We start from the raw sequence: 14239 nt of genomic DNA, 5'->3' as shown, positions 1-14239 counted from the left end.
GCAAACGCCCAACCGCTGTGCTATCGCTCCAGCCCACTGCAAGCACCACCAGTACTAATCCCAGGTACCATCAGCCGTCCCAGCATTGCATCCTCAGGCCCCTGCATTAAACCATATACTGGGTTAGCTGAAAATTGTCAGGATGGGCCCCTGAGCCTCCTGAGCACTCAAAAAAATAGAATAATAATTTTTAAAAAAGGAGTGAAAGGGCCAGAAATGTTCAGTGGTACAGTCTAAGATATGAGGCCTTGAGTCTGATCCCTAACACCCTTACATCCCACAAAAAATCAGCAAAGGACTTAAATATTTCTCCAAAGAAAGTATTTTTTGAACAAATGGTCAATAAATATATGAAGAGATGTTAAATATCACCAACCATTAAGTAAATGCAAATCAAAACTACAACAACATACCACCTCACACCTGTGAGTTCAAAGTGTGGGTGCAAAACCCCCTCCCCAGGCCAGCCAATGGCACAGAAAACAAAGGAATGGGAGATGAAGGAACAGGGCCACAGGCTGGTTGAAATAATCAGTGACTATTTCATCCTAAATTCTCTCTTATTGGGGGCTGGAGCAATAGCACAGTGGGTAGGGCATTTGCCTTACACGCGGCCGACCCGGGTTCGATTCCCAGCATCCCATATGGTCCCCTGAGCACCACCAGGAGTAATTCCTGAGTGCATGAGCCAGGAGTAACCCCTGTGCATTGCAGGTGTGACCCAAAAAGAAAAAAAAAAAATTCTCTCTTATTGCACAGTAATATAGAAACCGTGAAGGGTGGGGGTATACATAGGTGGAGTTGAAGACCATCGTAACAATAAACAAATGTAAAGCCACTCCTTCAGGGGAAGTTCTTCTAGAAGATAAACTCAAGGACAAAATCTCATCTGGGGGTTCAGCACTCTAGATTACTAGGAGATCCGCTCAAGGGTGGGATTCCATTTAAAGGCATATTGCTTTCTCCTTTCCTCAGCTAATAATCCATTTATTCCTAGTCATTTTGTATGAACATAATAAGAGATATATCAAGCTTAAAAGGTGGCTCTTCCTGGGGATATCTTGCTATATATCCCAGACCACAGTCCTCAAGACAGGTTAGTCTTTCCTGACTTCAGCGGGGTCCATCAGCTACTTCTTTTTGGGTCATGACTGAGTTTGTTACATGACTGTGCTAAACTTATATTTCTTATGGCATTTAGCTTCTCCCTTTTCGATAACAGGGTAGCTTACAGCTTGTCCTGGATCTAACCAATTCCTTGTCAGACCCTCCTGTGGTGGGTGTTAGGAAGTAATGGCAACTGAGACTTAAGTCAAGTAAATATGATGGATGCCTAGGAGTAAATATTATTCGAGTCAATTAACTCACATGTTACAAAAGTATAGCATCAACTGTCTTCCTGTATCTATATGAAAAGCACATTGCTAAACCATAAAAAGGACATAAAGGAAGAGAAAAGCAATATAGGATTAATTGTGCCTGATAGAATTGGGTATGCCTCAAGAGCACTGTGATAGGAGAAGTCAATAAACCTGAGCTCCCTGCAAGAGAAGCAAGGACAAACCAATGTTACAGAACACCCACCCGCTAGGATGTTGTGTCATTTTGTTTTGGTTTTTGGTTTTTGAGCAATACCTGGTGATGCTCAGGGTCTACTTCTAGTTCTGGTGCTCAGGGGTCACTCCCAGTGGGAGAACGTATGGTGCCAGGGCTCAAGCCCAGGTCTCCATACACAAAGCATGTGCTTAATTCCTTGAGCTGCCTCTCTGGTACAGAATGTTTATTACCTTAAAAAAGATAAAGAGCAGGCTGGAGCAATACAGCAGGTAGGGTGCTTGCTTTGCACGTGGCCAACCCAGGTTCAATCCTTGGCATCCTATATAGTCCCCCCAAGCACTACCAGGAGTTATTACTGAGTGCAGAGCCAGGAGTAATCCCTGAGAGTCACTGGGGGTGACTACCCCCAAAATAATTCAGAGATGAATTCAGGGGAAAACTTTTTTTAATAAATAAAAGTTAAAAGGTGGGGGGGAGAAAAAGGAAAAACACACTCAGGGCTGGAGAAATAGTCCAGAGGTTAAGGTGCATGCCCTGCACACAGCTTACTCTGGTTCATTCCTCAGCACCACAAATGGGCTGGGAGTGATCCCTTAGCACAGAACCAGGAGTAAGCCCTGAGCTCAACTACAAAGCTCCTAATCTATGAGGTGGCAGGTAACTGGGTAAGGCATTTTCCTTGCCAACCAAGTCCAACCCAGGTTCGATCCCTGGTATCTCTTTTGGTTCCCCATAGCTCAGGAGTGAGCCCTGAGCACCAGCAGATGGACCCTGCTGGGACACAGCCATCTGTCCTGGCCTTTGATCTCTCCTACACAGCTCTGGGGCCTGCTAACAAAAAATTTATATTTTTCAACATCATAAGATTTTTTTATAAATACAGTTTTTACAGTTGGAAAATATATTTGGAGAAGTACCAGAGTTTGCTTAACCAGTTTGTTATTGTTGCTCATTTAATTTACTATGGCTACCTTTCAGCAATTAAAAATGAACCTTTTTTTTTTCTTTTTGGGTCATACCCGGCAATGCACAAGGGTTATTCCTGACTTTGCACTCAAGAATTACTCCTGGCGGTGCCCGGGGGACCATATGGGATGTTGGGAATCGAACCTGAACCTGGGTCGCCGCGAGCAAGGCAAACGCCCTACCTGCTGTACTATCTCTCCAGGCCCTATACATGAACCTTTTGTTTGTTTGTTTGTTTGTTGTGAGTTCACCAGATGTGGCCCAACCCCAGCCCACCCCTTATTGGGGAAGGGGGGATTTCCAGATATGCATCACTAAACTGATTTTTTTTTAAGATTTGTACTAAATTCCACATATACTATTAAGTCGGAAAGAAAAATAAAACATTTTAAGCTTTATAAACTAATAGGCTTCTCTAAATCGAAATCAGGGATAAAGTATCCACAAATATATTTTCTTTTGAAAACTAAACAGAGCTGGTAGAACAGAGATCCCAGGTATGAGCGGAGAAGGACGTGCTACACTTTCCAAACTTTGATGCTCTCCGAGGACCTGAGAAACACACCTTCAAAATCAGCCTTGCCAGCTAACAATATATTAGGAATAGACTTCCTTCCGGTTAAGCAACATCAACAAAATATCTTGCGGGATCGCCAAAGTTCATAGGAAATCCGACCCATGATAACTTACACTTCTGGAGAAGGCCTCTCGAAGGGATAGCTGGGGGGCCGCCAACTGCAGCAGATGGGACGTGCAGCTCTGAATTTGTCTTCTTTGAAAAGCCCTGGTCCAGTTCCAGAATCCTGTCCGGGCCTTAGATCTCTCCCTACATGCCTCTGGGGCGCTGCGCACACCCCTCCCACGACCTAAAGGGACACACCCACCCCGGGGTTTGGGTTGACTTCCCGGCTGGGAGACACACAGTGCTTCCTCTTTCAGGCTCCAGTTCACTGTAGCTCCCTCCACCCCTTCTCACTCTGTTCCCCTTGTTTTAATGTGATTCTCCCTCTACTTCTGCCCCACCTCTCTTCTGGTTCTTGCCAACTTTCCGCCCTTTCCTGGTCTTCAAAGGGGAGGCCACTGACCTTCACCACAAGCAGCCTCTCCATTTTACTCCCAAATTTCCCTCCCTTGACTTTTCTTGGTCCACACAACATCCTCAGTTCTGTGTTATTAGATAATGTTTGTTTGGGTTGGGGCCCAGCTGACAGTGCCGGGAGGCTGGAGGGGAAGCACTACTCCAAGTTCGGTGCTCAGGGATCACGTGGTGCTAAGGACCAAATTCTGGGCTCCCGTGTGCGCTCCAGTCCTCTGAGCCACCTCCCTGGCTCATCAAGCCTTAATTTTTCAGGGATTTCTCCCCACTTTCTGCACAACGGAACTTTTTTTTTCTTTTAATATACAGTACGTACCCAAAATACTCTTAGTAGAGCACTATTATCCCTCTCAATGCGTGTTTCTGGTACTCACCCTTATTCTAACAGATGAGAAAGAATCACATTATGCACATATTTTTCTCTATCCAAATTTGGATCTATCCAGCACAAGTTTATGAGCATACTTACAGTTACAACAAAATAGGCTATTTGAAATCTGGGCTGTCCTGGAGAATCTGGGACATTCTGTTGCTATAAATGCCGCTTAACCAGAATCTGGCTCTCAAGTCATTTCAGAAGCAGTCAGAATGTCTTCAGGTTGTCAGGAAGTTTGTGTTCTATATATTTTACTCAGGCTAATAAAGACATTGTCTCCTGTTTTTGCCCACTCTGGGAGTCAGTATTTCAATGGCACATCAGGTCCCATCTAGCCATCCAGACTGTTACTGATGGGTCAGCCAAACGGGGAAGGTGATAAAAGGGCTCACTGAGGAGTGAAATCCCACTCTGGAAAGAGAATATAGATTACACTAGCCACTGACTTAGAAACCTGTGAAGCTCTTCAAAGGTGGTTCAGTAGGTTCTAGATTAAACTTTTACTCCCCCCCTTAAGAAAAATAGAGAAACCAGGGCTGAAGGAATAATATTTGCCTTGGACATGGCCAAACCGGGTTAAATCCCTAGCATCCCAGATGGTCCCCCAGCATCGCCAAGAGTGATCCCTGAGCACAGAGCCAGCAATAACCCCTAAGCACTGCCAGGTTTGGCCCCCCTCCAAAAAAATAAAAAATTTTAAAAGTTTCATTGTTGTTTTTAGCCATGCCCCACAGCGCTCAGGGATTACTCCTAGCTCTGTGTTCAGGGATCAGGGGGACCATATGCTGCACTGGGGATCCAACAGATGCAAGCAGAGTGCCTCACCCGATATATTATCTCTCTTGCCCTATAGAAAATTCTTTATCAATGCAAATTCCCGAGATCCAAGTCACACTTTCCTTCTTGCACGATCCTGTTTCTCTGTGGATTCTCACCCGTCTGGGGCCCCTGATCTCCATGGTTGCATTTGTTCAGGGTTCACTTTAAGTACAGTTCAATCCATCAATTCCTGAGGAAGCTTGCTTCCTCCAGTAAACCCGCAAACCTCCCCCTTTTTATTCCTTATTGTCCCTGAATGGATATTTCCTTTTGTGAATGAACGACTCTGCTGAGCTCCAGATAGTCCTCTTTTGCCATGTGTCTTGTCTGTGTTGCATTTTCCGCTGTACAATGAAGGGAGTATTTCAAACTTTCTTGTGTGTGTGTGTGTGTGTGTGTGTGTGTGTGTGTGTGTGTGTGTGTGTGTGTTTTTAATTCTCCCCTACAATGAACAGAGTATTTCAAACTTTCTTGTGTGTTTACTCCCAGAAAGAGCAACTTGCTGGTTGGAGGATCTATGTTTGAAATGAACCCCAAAGAAATATGAGTGGTCTGAGACATCCTGTGTAATCCAATAAATATTCACTCTACCCCACCCCCAATTTTGCTGGCTACAGCAACTACAAAGTTAGAGAGGGGGAGGAGTTATTTTTAAGTATCTATGCTCAAGCTTCTGCATATTGCACAAGACTTAGAGTTCATGTACTTTTCTCCCAGAAGTGATTTGCAACTTTTAACTTCACATGGAGTTCCAAAAATTTTAGTTATATAGTTTCCATGTCTATAGCAGAACAAAAAAAAAAAACTGAGTGGGAGTTGAGGGGAATGGGAGACAAGTATTAATTAAATGTACAGATTCAGGAGGCAAACAACTGCCATAAAGATTACATACATTAGTATCTGTAAATTTTCTGCAGTGCTAGAGAGATACAGTAGAAGGGTTAAGGAGCTTGCCTTGCATGTTTGCCTTGCATGTGGCCAACCCTGGTTCATTCCTGGCATCTCATAATATCACCTAAGCACACCAGGAATGGCCCTTGAGTAAAGAGCCAGAAATATGTCCTGAGCACCACTCAATGGGACACCTAAAACCCCCTCCAAACAATAGTAGTCCGCAACAAAAACCATGATATGATTAGCAAGTGGAGTAGGCACAATCAATAACAGTTCTTTTCGGTTTGGTTTGGTTTCATTTGGGGGCTACACCCTTCGGTGCTCAGGTTACTCCTGGCCGGCTTGGGGTGGGAGGTACCATATGAGATGCAGGGAATTAAACCCGGGTATGCCATGTGCAAGGCGAATGCCCTAGCCTCGGCACTATGGCTCCAGCTCCCAATAACAGTTCATACTGTGAAGCAAAAGAAACAAATTATATTAAGTACCTAGCACATATCCTCGAATATAATAAATGCTCATTTTCCTTTGCCCTTTGCTAAATATGCTTTGCAAATTTGCATATCACTGAGTTTTTGCAACCCTGAAAAATTGAGATATGAACCTTTCTTTGCTGGGAAACTATTTATTCTGGATCACCCAACTTAAATACTTCCTTGGTTTGGGGGCTGGAGCGATAGCACAGCGGGTAGGGTGTTTGCCTTGCACGAGGCCGACCCAGGTTCGATTCCCAGCATCCCATATGGTCCCCTGAGCACCACCAGGAATAATTCCTGAGTGCAGAGCCAGAAGTAACCCCTGTGCATCCTCAGGTGTGACCCCAAAAGAAAAAAAAATGCTTCCTTGGTTTAAGACTGAGACTAAGAATCTCTCTCTTCTGTAGTAATTACCCCCATCAACTCACAGTATTCTTTTTTTTTTTTTTGACTGGTGGGTAGGAGGGGGTGGGCACATACAGTGCTGCTCAGGGCTTACTCCTGGCTGTGCACTCAGGAATCACTTGGGGGCTCAGAGAACTATATGGGATGCCAATGCTGGGAATCAAACCCAGGTGGGTTGCATGCCAGGCAAGTGCCCTACCTGCTGTACTATGACTCTGGCTCAACTGTTTTATAATTACTGATGAATCTTCTCCATCACCAGATTGGCTCGAACCACATCTTATTTTCATAGCAGTGCTTGGCCCTCAATAAATGTTTTGATGAATAGGGGAATAATAATAGCAAACACACACAGCGCTTAGGTCTCGGCTTCATTCCAATACTCTACAGCTATTAACTTGTTTAATCTTCATAATAATGCCATGACCTATTATTATCATCCCTAATTTATGGAAAAGTAAAATGATACAAAATAAGTTATGTACTTTGTCTCAAGTCATGTCAGCTACTAATTGTGGGAGGCAGGATTCCAATCTAAGCTGCTCGTGTCCACAGGCTTTAAGCCGCACACCACAGTGCGTCCCAGAACAACGGAACAAATAATCATACACAAACTTGGCTTCCTCAAAGGGCCCACTTCTATGGGTTTGAGAATAGCTCACTCGTTCAGCCAATAAATATTTACACAGCGCATTCTATGCGTACCCAATCATATTAAACACTGGACTCCAATTGTTCTCTCCATCCCCACCCCCATCAGTGTCCTACCTGCCCAAACACCCCTGTTCTGCGATGCCTTTCAGTTTCCATGATGTGTTCTGCTGTCTCTGAGCTCACCATGTGTCTTAACTAACTTCTTTCTTTCTTCCTCCTCCTCTCCTTCTTCTGCCGCCAAACTTGGCAGAGCTCAGGGGTTACTCCTGGCTCTGCATTTAGGAATAATTTAGGAATAATTCTAAATGAATTATTTAGAGGGGAACCATATGGATGCCAGGGATCAAACCCGGGTCCACTGTGTGCAAGGCAAATGCACAATCGCTCCAGCCCCAACTTCACTTCTTAGCTTCCTTCCAAAAGCCTTCCTTTATCCCCTCCTAAAGTAAGTGTGGCGTCCTGGTTTTTGGGTTTTTTTTTTTAATTTAATTTTTTGCTTTTTGAGTCACACCTGATGATGCACAGAGTTTACTCCTGGCTCATGCACTCAGGAATTACTCCTGGTGGTGCTCTGAGGGCCATCTGGGATGCTGGGAATCGAACCCGGGTTGGCCATGTGCAAGGCAAATGCCTTACCCACTGTGCTATTGCTGCAGCCCCTAAGGTTGAAGTTTTAAGATCTAATTTAATTCTACATATCACTTAGCACCAGAATAAAGCCCATCCTGGAGAATGTATCTCAATATTCCAACATGATCACAATGTCTTAAATTGAATGAATATCTAGAAGTGTCTCAGCTTGACCTGTGTCTTAGTTACCTGGGCTCAGGCCAATATGTACTTTAGTTCCCTGCATAAAATGTGGCCTATTAAAGCCCCTGGGTCTTCCCATGTACCAACACCACTTCCCAATAGTCTCTTTCTATTTATTTCCCCTGCCCTTTCTCTAGCTAACTCCTTTTGTACTTTAGATCTCAACTTAATATTACTTCTTGAAGGAAAACTTCCTAAACCAACAACAAGGTTAGACCTTCCTATAATATGGTCCTGCAATACTCTTCTCATTTGTCTCATTTGTGTCTCACACTTGTTACCAATTCATTTTCTCTCTTGTAGATCAATGGTTTCATTAATGTAGCACTTGTAACAGATCATGAAACAGGTGCTAAAAAATTTTTTTTAATTTTTTTTGCTTTTTGAGTCAAACCTGGCGATGCACAGAAGTATTCCTGGCTTTGCACTCAGGAATCACTCCTGTTCGTGCTCAGGGGACCATATGGGATGCTGGGAATCGAACCCGGGTTGGCTGCATGCAAGGCAAACGCCCTACCCGCTGTGCTATTGCTCCAGCCCTGAAAATTTTTGTTTTGTTTTAATCTTTTGGGAGAACCACACCTGGTGGTACTTAGGGATTACTCCTAACTCAATGCTCAGGGTTCACTCTGGTGGTGCTCAGGGGACTATATGTACTGTTGGGAAGGGAACTGAGATTGGCCATGTGCAATGTGCCTTATTCCCTGCAAAACCTTTCAGGCACAAGGAAAGTTTAGATCTATCTATCTATTTATTTGTTTAGGGACCACTCTCACCAGTGCTCAGGGCTTACAACTGGCTCTGAGCTCAGGATCCACTCCTGGTGTGCTTAGGGGAACCATATGGGGTGCTGGGGATTGAACCTGGGTCAGCCAATGCAAGGCAAGAGCTCTAACCTAACTTCTCTGCCCCAAGAAAAAATATATATATATATTTTTTTGCTTTTTGGGTCACACCTGGCAATGCACAGGGGCCACTCCTGGCTCTGCACTCAGAAATTACCCCGGCGGTGCTCAGGGGACCATATGGGATGCTAGGATTCGAACCCGGGTCAGCCGCGTGCAAGGCAGACGCCCTACCCGCTGTGCTATCTCTTCAGCCCCAAAAACATTATTTTGAATAAGTTACTGAATAAGAAAATGAAGTGCTAGTATTTGTTTTTAATATGATAATGGTGACCCAAAAAGGTTCAGTATGGCATTATGATAGATTGGAACTAATTAAATTAAATAAGTGAATCACCATTTAGCATTAGAAGCACTTTCCATGTTCTATTAAGAGTCAGGATCATGGTAGGGCACTTGCCTTGCATGTGGCTGACCCTGGTTCCATCTCCAGCAGCCCATATGGTCCCCTAAGCTCTGCCAGGAGTGATACCTGAGTACAGGTTTGGTCCTAACCTTCCAAATATCACACACACACGCACACACAGAATCAGGATCATAGGGGATGGCTCAGTGGCTAACAATGCTTGCCTTGGGAGCATAAGGACATGAGTTCATTTTCCTGTGCCTTCTACTAAGCATGGACCCAGAGGTCTGCTGCCTGGGCACCACTCCCCGCTCCCTCCCCCCACCCAGTTGTAATATAATATACAACCTCCAGTGAAGAGCCAGATATGTGTGAGCACTGTACCAAGAGTGTGAAAATGCCAGGAAGTACTGCAACTAAAGATGTTGAGCACTGCTGCCAGAAGCATAACTCCTGTGGGCATCACAATTAAGAGTATAGATTTCTGGTCAACGTAATAGTAGCAGCCAAGAGAAGGGGGTGCAAAATTCAGGGCTGTTTCCCTGAAGAACAATGCCTTATCCCCACCCACTAAAAACAAGTACATGAAGTGCACACAATGCCTTCTTTCATCTCCTCTTGAACTATTTCTAGTGACCTTGTCCCTATGATTGGGCTGGAGTGATAGCACAGTGGATAGGGCAGTTGTCTTGCACACGGCCAACCAGGGTTCGAATCCTCCGGCCCTCTTGGAGAGCCCAGTAAGCTACGGAAAGTATCTCGCCCGCACGGCAGAGTCTGGCAAGCTACCTGTGGTGTATTCAATAAGCCAAAAACAGAAACAACAAGGGAGATGTTGCTGATGCCCGCTTGAGCAAATCGATGATCAACGGGATGACAGTAATAGTGACAGTCCCTACGATCAAATTCTTCTCCTGAGCTCATTTTTCCTACACCAGCTTTCAACTCATCTCTGGTTCCAGATCCTCCTTCCTGGATCTTCAAAGGTTTGCCTTATCCAACAAACCCCAGAATTCACTTTTCCTAGACAGCCTCTGTCCAGAGCATCCAAACATTATTGTTTCTGGCTCCAGACCATCTTATTCAGCTTCTGTCTCATTGCTACGAATCTTCCTTTCTAGTAAGCCCTGGCTTATGGCAAAAGCTGGGTGGAATGCAGGAGCAATAAAAAGAGATAGTTTCTGACCTCAACCATATGGCTCTCAATCTCCTGAGAAAACAACGGACAAATACACAAAAAAATAGCGATGACATACCCTATATGATGAAGTGCCAAATAAATATACAGATAGGGAACTGGGGATATTGGTGGAGGCTTGTGGACACTGGTGAAGGGACTAGTGTTGGAACACTGTATGGCTGACATTCAAATACAAATAAATTTGTAACTTTGTAATTCATGGTGATTCAATTAAAAAGTATTTTTTAAAAATGTACAGCCAATTGGGGCTGGAGAGATAGTACAATGGGTAGGGTGCTTGCCTTGCACATGGCCCATCCGGATCTGTTCTCCAGCACTCCATACGGTCCCCCAAGCACCCAGGAGAAATTCCTGATTCCAGAGCCAGGAGCATGGTTTTGTGTTTTGTGTGGCCCCCAAACAAATCAACATCAACAAAATTTACAACTAACATTGTAACAAAGCTCCTAGGAGTCATCATACTGAATTTTTTTTTTCATTTTATTTTTAAGTCAGGGCCACAGCTGGTGAAGGGGGAGGCCCAGCGCAGCTGTCTGATGGTGCTGAGGGTCCTGGAACACTCCCCAGTGGGGGACAGGGAGGAGGCTTGAAGTGCCAGGGATCGAACTTAAAGCCTTGCACTTGTTAGGAACATGCTCTCTACTTGTTTAAGTTCCCTGGCTAGATGTGCATGCGTGTGTGCGTGCGTGCATGCGTGTGTGTGTGTGTGTATGTGTGTGTGTGTGTACGTTTATTTTAAAACAAGAGTTATGACTTGCATGTGTTATGACTTTTTTGGGAGAAAGATGAGCGACCACCACTGATGAGGGCTTGCTTTTGACTCCATGCTTAGGGATCATTCCAGGCAGGGTTTGGTGATCCATATATAGTGCCAGGGATTGAACCTGGGTTAACCATGTGCAAGCACCTTGCCCACTACTATCTCTCCAGCCCTGTTTTCTGACTTCGAACGTGAGTGCGGAAAAGTTGGACTGCAGCTGAATCTCATGAAGACAATCTTCATGAGAAATGGACTAGTTCCTGACGTTCCATTTGCTCTCAACAGAACGAACATCTCCGAATGCAGCAGTTACGTGTATCTGGGTCAAGAACTCAACGTGATGAACAACTTGGCACCAGAACTGCACAGGAGGAAGAGAGCAGCATGGAACACCTTCAAGAGCGTTGAAGAAATTGTTAAGAGGACGAAGAATCTCTGGCTCCGGGCACATCTTTTCGACTCCACCGTTCTTCCTGCACTAACATACGCTTCAGAGACCTACAAAAACAGGATGAGAATGCTATTCGGGTCTCCCAAAGAGGAATCCAAAGAGCTATGCTTGGAATATCACATTTCACTCAAGTGAGAGAAAGAATCCAGAGTTCCGACCTCTGTCGACAATCCAGGATTCAGTGACGCTGCCTTGTTTGCCAAGCCGTCGAAAATCAGATGGGCCAGACACATAATGCTACGACCATTGGACTAGAGCCATTACCGATTGGATTCCATGGGAGATCAAAAGACTGGAGCGATAGCACAGCGGGTAGGGCGTTTGCCTTGCAAGCGGCCAACCCGGGTTCGATTCCCAGCATCCCATATGGTCCCCTGAGCACCGACAGGGGTGATTCCTGAGTGCAGAGCCAGGAATAACCCCTGTGCATTGCCAGGTGTGACCCAAAAAGCAAAAAAAAAAAAAAAAAAAAAAAGACCCTGAACGAATGGTTTGATGCCTTTCCTGTTCCTGGAGTGAGCAGACGCTATTGGGCTACACTAGCATGTGACAGGGACTAATGGAGATGGTACTGGCACCCACTTGAGCAAATCAATGGGCAACAGGATGACAGGTAACACAGGCTGTCTTCACTCGGGTCCCTCGGAATGGGCTAGGTTGAGTCTCCCTTCCCGTCCCAAGCAGAGTCCCTGCAGCCAAAAACCTCCAGAACCCAGCTGCAGCCATGCTCAAGGTCACTCTGTACATGCTTGGATGAGCCTCACCCATGAAGGGACCGGCAGAGGAATGCAGGTATGCAGGACCCGTGGCTGAGAACTCCAAGCCTGCTCGAATTGGGACTGGGCCTCCTCCACCCAGATCCCTAGTTTTCCAGTAGCTTGGCAGTCACACCCACAACCCCCCTCCTTCCATGCAATCTCATTAATGGCCAAGATCCAGAGATTATAAGACAAAGCTCCCGGAAGAGAGTGATGCAGAATCTCACATGGCAGAGCCTGACAAGCTACTTGTGGCATATTCAATATGCCAAAAACAGTAACAACAATGGGCCTCATTCCCCTGACCCTGAACACGACAGGGATAAATGGAGACATTACTGGCGCCCACTCAAGCAAATCAATGAACAACGGGACAACAATGATACAGTGATACACTGATACCATTAGTCTCTCAGTTATTTTTAGGTGGGCAGTTTCCTATGGGAAAAGCCAAGTTGGCTGTCTAGCTTACACTTTAGGGTCACTGTAATGGTCATATTCATGTGGTGACTCTCTCTTTTGAAGAACACAGTAGGAAAGTCTTGTGGAAGAGCCAACCTCTCCCTTTCTCTTTTCACAGTTTCTGAATGACACGTGCAGTTCTGTAACTGCATCAAGGCAGAGACTTGTCTTCTTTTACTTTCTTTCTTTATTCCAGTGTTTAGGTTTCTTCATCTCTAATCTGCTTCGTAATAGCTGTCCATTGTAGTTACTTTCAGATCATTGTGTAATCTACCTATTTTTTACAGGCCACTTGAGAAATTACCATTTGCTGTTTTTTGAGTTCACTCTAAATAGTCTAAATTTAGACTTTGTTCAGGAAATAATTTAGGTAAAAATAGTAAGTCTAGTGCACACTGTAGAAATTTAAGCACTACAGTTTTTCTTTCCTTCCTTCCTTCTTTTGGGGAGGATTGGTTTTGGGCCACACCTGGTGTTGCTTCAGGGCTACGCCCAGAAGTTCAGTACTCAGCGGTTGCTCCCTATAGTGTTTGGGGTATAAACAGTGCTAGGAACTGAATTTGGGACTGCTGAATTTTAAAGTATGTGCCCCAACCCTATGAGCCACCTCCCTGGGTCCTAAGTGCTACAGTTTTACAAGTTTTCTAGTAATATAATATTTTTAAAAATTGTCACTTTATCAAAAATTTACCATCTACTTCTAACTAAATTTCATCCATTGATATTGATGAGTGAATGTAGATGTGAGAAGCTTCAAAATGGAAAACTGTATAGCTTTTTTAGGAGGGCCTTGGGGGGAGTTATTAATATATCATAACTTTATTCCTGCCATGATAGCTCAATGAACGTACCCATAACCATTCATTGATGAATACCCAGCTAAAAGCCTGAACAAAGAAGGTATTCAGTGAGCAGTAGTTAAATAATAAATGGATGATTGGATGGAAGGATGGATGCAGAGGAAGACAAGAGTTCCTCAAACTGGGGCTGGAGTGATAGCACAGTGGGTAGGTGTTTGCCTTGCATGCGGCTGACCTGGGTTCGATTCCCAGCATCCATATTGTCCCCTGAGCACCGCCAGGAGTAATTCCTGAGTGCAGAGCCAGGAGTAACCCCTGTGCATTGCCGGGTGTGACCCAAAAAGCAAAAAAAAAAAAAAAAAAAGAGTTCCTCAAACTGTTTTTTTTTAATTGACTTTGTATTTTTGTCTGGAGGTCACACCTAGTGGTGTTCAGGGCTTACTCCCGACTCTGTGGTCAAGCATCATTCCCGACTCGTCGATACATACACTTTTAATGAG

The sequence above is a fragment of the Sorex araneus genome, chromosome 5 (genome assembly GCF_027595985.1).
Source record: "Sorex araneus isolate mSorAra2 chromosome 5, mSorAra2.pri, whole genome shotgun sequence".
NCBI lineage: Eukaryota > Metazoa > Chordata > Mammalia > Eulipotyphla > Soricidae > Sorex > Sorex araneus.
The sequence above is the reverse complement of the archived record's forward strand: the minus strand, read 5'-3'. Positions refer to the sequence as shown.